The sequence below is a fragment of the Ursus maritimus genome, unplaced genomic scaffold, assembly GCF_017311325.1.
Source record: "Ursus maritimus isolate PB19 unplaced genomic scaffold, ASM1731132v1 scaffold_2, whole genome shotgun sequence".
NCBI lineage: Eukaryota > Metazoa > Chordata > Mammalia > Carnivora > Ursidae > Ursus > Ursus maritimus.
This window is the reverse complement of record NW_024424452.1, coordinates 10,834,034-10,840,880: the sequence shown is the minus strand read 5'-3', so window position 1 is coordinate 10,840,880 and position 6,847 is coordinate 10,834,034. Positions and strand designations below refer to the sequence as shown.

General features: G+C 48.4%; 1 long non-coding RNA gene across 1 annotated transcript; it reads right to left on the bottom strand.

The window, feature by feature from the left end:
* Positions 1-249: 249 nt before the first annotated feature.
* LOC103670169 lies at positions 250-6,827 on the bottom strand. Its single transcript, XR_005835982.1, has 4 exons — positions 6,362-6,827; positions 5,108-5,288; positions 4,631-4,773; positions 250-306 (listed from the first exon to the last, which is right to left on the bottom strand). It is a non-coding gene; the product is annotated as an uncharacterized LOC103670169 (long non-coding RNA).
* Positions 6,828-6,847: the final 20 nt, after the last annotated feature.

The following is a 6,847-nucleotide window of genomic DNA, read 5'->3' as shown; positions in this document are numbered from 1 at the left end:
TGAGCATCAAACTGTTTTGGTTTTTTTTTAAGATTTTATTTATTTATTTGGCAGAGAGAGAGATAGCCAGCGAGAGAGGGAACACAAGCAGGGGGAGTGGGAGAGGAAGAAGCAGGCTCATAGTGGAGGAGCCTGATGTGGGGCTCGATCCCAGAACTCCGGGATCACACCCTGAGCCGAAGGCAGACGCTTAACGACTGCGCCACCCAGGCGCCCCTGAGCATCCAACTCTTGATCTCAGCCCAGATCTTGATCTCAGGGTCGTGAGTTCAAGCCCTGCATTGGGCTCCACACTGGGCATGGAGACTATTGTAAAAAAAAAAAGAAAAGAAAAAAAAACACTTCAGTGGAAAAGAGTACATTTTTGAAATATTGAGTAAGTTGCACAGAACTAAACACACACATACCACACACATGATTACATGTAAAATTGTGGAAATCTGAAAAGCTGAGTGGATTGAATCAGCGTCCATTTCCTAGGTGTGAGACTGTATTGTCGTTTTTACAAGGTATGACCATTGGTGGAACCTGGTTGGAGGATACAGGGACCTCCCTGTATTATTTCTTTTTTTTTTTTTTTAAGATTTATTTGTTTATTTTGGAGAGAGAGAGAATTGCAAGCAGACTCCCCGCCAAGCTTGGAGCCCAAACCAGGGTTCAATCCCACAACCCTGAGCTTACTGATTGAGCTTAACTGACTAAGCCCCCCCCCAGGCGCCCCTCCCCACATTATTTCTTATAACTGTATATGCATCTACCATTCTCTCAAGATAAAAAACTTAATTTAAAAAGATTAAGAACAGGGCACCTGACTGGTTCTGACTGAAGAGCATGCGACTCTTGATCTCGGGGTTGTGAGTTCAAGCCCCACATGGGGTGTAGAGATTACTTAAAAATAAAATCTTAAAAAAAAAAAAAGATTAAGAACAGAATCTTTGGGGGAGCTGGAGAAATCGGGTCTAGGCTGAACTTGCAGACCCCCGTCTGACCACGGGCCAGAACTGCCACAAGCCACACAGTCTCATAGAGACCTCACCTTACTAAGTGGTGGGGGTTTCCAAAAATGGCTGCACTGGGGCGCCTGGGTGGCTCTGTCAGGCCTCCAGATGATTCCAGCCCCCAGGCCCTCAAGTCACTCCCGGGATCCAAGTCTCCAGGTGAAGTCCAGCTCGATAGCTTGGAGAAAAGCCTAACCGCACCCACGTGCCCCATCTGCATTCCCCACCTGCAGGTTTGTGAGTCTGTAACAAATTCTTGCTCTACTCTACTAGGGATGGGGGATGTTTGTTACACAGCAGTCACCAGGACAAATCCCGCTGCGTTCCTGCAGCTGTGCCCACACCTGCTGGGCTTCTGAGCCCGAGTCTGAGCCCATCTTACGCTGGTCTGATATGCCTGCACCACAGCCATGAGGGAGGGTCTGGAAGCTTCTACTTTGTGAAGACAGGACTCATAACATGGGAAATCGTCAAAATATACATTAGGGGGCCACCACGGAGAGACGGCCGCTAGGTCTAGCCCAGGAGCTTTGGCTTCATGGGTGGCCTAAGGGCATAGCCAGTAACAGAAGTGACGTCCCCCATCCCCCAGAACTTCTACAAGACTCCAGACCCTGCCATATTGCTCATGTGCTGACTTCGGTCTTCTTTGAAGGCAGCAGCTCTCCAGCTCGAGATTATGTCAGCATCTCCTGGGGGACTTGTTACCCAGAGACCTGAGGGCCCCACCCCTGGGGTTTCTGACCGAGCAGATCCAGGACGGGGCCTGACAGTCTTCATTTCTAACAAGTACCCAGGTGCGGCTGCTCTTGCTCAGATGGAAATTTGAGAAGTGGGTGTGGAAGCTTCGGGCTGGTGGTTTTCAACCCTGGCTGCACGTTGGCAATCACAGGGAAACTGTGGGTTTGGGGGGGGGATGCCCGATCCCACTCCAGTTCAATAGAATCAAAAGCAGCCCGAGTGAGCATTTCTCAGCCTGTGGAGAGGGACCAGAACCTTCTCTGAAACGGGTGCACATCATAGGTGCTCATCTTCTGGAGAGGAGGTGGGTTCTTAAGCTTAGCAACTCGAGGTAAAGGCCATGCTAGGCCCCAGCCAGGCAGAATGAGAAGTCCTGCCTATCTTTGGGCATCGCTTTCTTGGGGCCAGAGACTCTAGACTTCAGTGGAAAAGGGGTTCCTGGCATCCACATCCCCACACCCCACCCCACCACAGCAGGGCAATGGAGGTCTGGGGGTCTATAAAGAGCAGAGGCCCAGGCTTGTCAAAGCAGGAGAGGGCCTGGGCCTGGGGATTTCTACCTCTGGTGATTCTGACACCGACCACAGCTTACGAACTACTGTTCTAGAAAAGCGCCGTCCAAGAAAATATAATGCAAGCCATATGTCCTTTGGAAGTTTCAAAAAGCAAAAAGAAACAGATGAAATCAGTCTAATAATATATTTTATTTAACCAAATATCTAAAATATTATCATTTCGACATGTAATCAATATAAAAAAATTATTGAGATATTTTGTATTCTTTTTTCGATGCCAAGTCTTTGAAAGCCAGGGTATCCTCTACAGTAATTTCATGTCACCATTTGGATGCTTAACTTTCACCTACAATACTTGATCTGGGTTTTAGATTTCATAGATTTCCATAACCAAGTTGTTTCAAAGTCATGTGATCAACGTGTCCCGGTTTACCCCAGTCCTGGTTTTAAAACTGAAAGCCCCAAGTCCTGAAATCCTCCTCAGTCCCAGAAAAAAGAGGACAGTTAATCACGCTATTCCAAACATACTTGAACATTTTCTTTAATGTTTATTTATTTAAGTCATCTCTACACCCAACGTGGGGCTCCAACTCATGACCCCAAGATCAAGAGTCGCACGCTCTTCCCACTGAGCCAGGCAGGAGCCCCTTGAATGTTTTCTAATAACAGAACCAAGTAGCAGTTTTTAAATTTAAATTAAAATGAAGTGAAATTCAGACTTCAGTGTCTCATGGCACTAGCCACATTTCAACTTCCCAATAGCCATATGTGGTTAATGGCTACCATATTGAAAAGCGTGCATCTAGGAACCAGGAAGTGCCTCCCCTTTTACATATGACCAGCTGTGGAGGATCTGAGCTTGGTTTTCTTTTCTTTTCTTTTTTTTTTTTAAGATTTTATTTATTTATTTGACAGAGAGAGAGAGACAGCCAGTGAGAGAGGGAACACAAGCAGGCGGAGTGGGAGAGGAAGAAGCAGGCTCATAGTGGAGGAGCCCAATGTGGGGCTCGATCCCATAATGCCGGGATCACGCCCTGAGCCGAAGGCAGACGCTTAACGACTGAGCCACCCAGGCGCCCCTGAGCTTGGTTTTCTTAAGAGAACTGTGGTTTCCTCCTGGCCCTTAAAGGGCATTAGGCAGAAGAGTTACAGGGGAGTAGGGTCACAGAGTGGAACAGCTACCCTGAGAACACAAGGTGGACAGAACGGGCATTAGGACCTCTAGGAGAGGGGAGTTATGATCTGACATGGGATGGTGATGGTCAAGGTGGAGAAAGGGGCTGGATTAGAGATATATGGTATATGAAATCATTAGGACTAGGTGATTGATAAGCTATAGGGTTTGGGGGGGTGCGTGGGTGGTTCATCAGTTAAGCATTTGACTCTGGATTTCAGCTCAGGTCATGATCTCAGGGTCATGAGATGGACCCCATGTTGGGAGCCCATGCTGGAGTCTGCTTAAGATTCTCTCTCTCTCCCTCTCCCTCTGCCCCTCCCCACCTTAAAAAAAAAAAAGATATAGGGTTGGGGGAACAGGAAGTGAGAGGTAGCAATCTAGGATGATTCCCCAATCAACTTCCTCCATTCCCCGCCCCCAAGTTGATTTCAGGGTGTTCCAGTTGCCATCTCAAAATGTAGTGGCTTAAAGCAATAATACATATTTTATTATTATCTCTCAGAGTTCTAGAGGCTGGGCTTAGTAGGGTGGTTCTTGCTTGGGGGGAGGGGGTCTCATGCATTGTGTCACACAAAGCCTTCCTCATGCATCTGGTAGTGATGCAGGCTGTCAGCTGGAACCTCAGTGGGGCTGTTGGCTGGAGTACTGTTATGGGCCAAATTGTTTCCCCAAAGTTCGTATGTTGAAGTCTTAACCCCCAGTACGTCAGAATGTGACCATATTAGGAGGCAAGCCCTTGAAAGGGGTGACTAAGTTCAAGTGGGTCATTAGGGCGGGCCCCAATCAATATGGCGGGTGTCCCTCTTAGAAGAGGAGATTAGGATACAGATACACACATAGAGGAAGACCACATGAAGACACAGGGAGAAGATAGACACTGACGAGACAAGGAGAGAAGCCTCAGAAGGAACAGCCCTGCCGACATCCCGATCTCGGACTTTGAGCCTTCAGGTTTGTGCGAGAGTACATTTTTGCTGTGTGAGCCCCACCCCAGTCTGTGGTAGTTTGTTACATGGCCCTAACCAACCAATACCAACACCTACCCATATCTGTGTGGCCCGTGCTTCCACACAGCATGGCAGAATGGTTCCAGCTGAGAGCATCCCATGAGGACCAGGTGCAAACAGTATCACCTACTAGGACCTAGCTTCGGAAATCACAGGACTGCTCAAATTCATGGGTAGGGAACACGGACTCACCTCCTAATGGGTTGATTAGGATGTTGCAAGAAGAACACGGAGGATGGAAGATCTTATTGTCGCCATCTTGGAAAATACAGCATGCCACACCAGGTTGGTAACTCGAGGAAATAGGCCTGGTGTCCTTCACCAAGACAGGGATTCTAGGAGGGGAGAAGGTCAGAGGCGGGTCAGACAGTGAGGTATGGTTCGAACAGGTTGTGTTGGCAGAGCCTGTCAACATAGCTGGAGGTAACCAATCGCTAGGATATTGGATACGTGAATCAGGGCCTTGGGAACATATTCTGATGGGGAACTGTCAATCTGGGGACCATCATCGTATTAGAAGCCAGACACTAAGTCCACCCATAGAGTGAGAGAAGATGAGGGTTGAGTTATCCATTGCTATATAATAAACCACTCCAAATCTTAGTTGCCAAAAATGACTATTTGCTATTTTTCTACAGGTTGGCTGGGTAATTCCTCTTCTGGTTTCACCTGGCTCGCTCAGGAGGCTGCATTCATCTGGACCGTGAGCTGGAAGGTCCAAGAGGGTCTCGGTCTCATGTCAGGTAGTTGAGGCCAGCTGTCGGCAGGAACAGCCGGAACACTCGGGCCCCTCCTACCCTGTGGTCTTGCATCTGGACTTCTCCACAGCGTGGTGGTCTCAGGCAGCATCCTAAGTGGGCGAGTCCCAGTGTATAGGACTTATCAAGCACATTGGCCAAGAAAGGCCTATAGCCAAACCCAAAGTCAACACAGGACGCCTTACCAGGAGGCACGATTCACTGGCAGGCATTCCTGTAAAACTGCACTACGGGAAGGAACAAGTGGGCCTCCATTCATTTTAGGGTTGGGCAGAAAAGAAACCACAGATGGCAGGCTGGAACCAAAGGGGGACCAGCAGGGTATGGCACTAAGGAATCAAGGGAGAGGAGTGAATTCCACTGGGAAAGTGCCATGCCAGCACTTGCGTGACCTCGAGGGTACATGTCTCACCCTAGTCCCAGCCTGAAAACACCCTCTGGATTTGACAGCCCACAGGGCAGTCTCTTTAACACCCCAACACTGATGTCTGTAGTCGTTTCACAAAAATCGAAAGCACCAAATACAGCCGAGTGGAAGCAATTCTGCAAGGCAAAGCCAATACTGTCAAATTTGCAAACGTTACGATGGTCTTGCTTGACCCGTGGAAAACCCACAGGGTTGTCAAATGCTTTCCACTGAGACCACAGTAAGAAACACCTTTGTAGGGAGATCCACCATGTGGGCACACATGAACGTGCAGGCCAAAGTTCAAGTTCCCTGCAACCTGGAAAACATAGTAACCGACCCTTGCAACGTGCAAAGCTCTGTGTCATTTTCTATTCTTGTTTTGTCTTTAATGCTAGTCGGCCCTGCTAAATTGATTTCACCATCCACTCATGGGTCATGGCCTACAGATTAAAAAATACTGACGAGGCCATCCAGTGCGGAAGTCAGAATGAGGCCTGAGTCCTACCTTTAGTCTTGTTTGCTTGGTTTCACCTGTTGGTTGTTTCGTGGCTGTTTTTTTTTTTTTTTTAATAGAATGTGATGCCTTCAAGCAGGCCTCCCTTCCCCTGCTCCACTTATGACTGTCTGATACCCAAATGGTTCACACATCTCTGTTACTTGCCTGGGCCCTGAATGTGTTTCTGTTTGGGCCTTCGAGACCCCTGGACTCTCAAAGAATAGGGTTTGCATTTATGCACTCCATGAATATCAAAGCACCTGTCTCTCACAGGCCAGCCACATCGCAAGCCCTGGGAACACAGCAGAGAACAGACAAAAATCACTGCTTTCTTGGAGCTGAGATTCTACAAGAGGGAGACAGACAAACAAACAAAAAAAAGTAAATATATTCTTTATTAGAGGGTGATAAATTCTTGAGTGAAAACAAAGCGGGAAGGGGATCAGCCTGCCCTAAGAGCTACCAGATTGCAGGCTTCACACCCCTTTGAGGGAGCCTCATATGTTCCTACCTAACAGATGCAGGCTCAGAGAGAGAATGTGGGAGGGCATCGCTGGAGGTTCCCCCCCCCCAAAAAAAGAGCCTTCCCGGACTGCCCCAGCAGGTAAACCTGACCCATCCTGTCCCCAGATTACTCTGCCAACGAGGGAGGCACCAGCAACTTGAACCTAGACCATTTCAAACCAGCCAGCCACTAAGGGGAGCCGTTGCAGGCCATGGTCACGGCACACTGGCCCCTGGGGTGG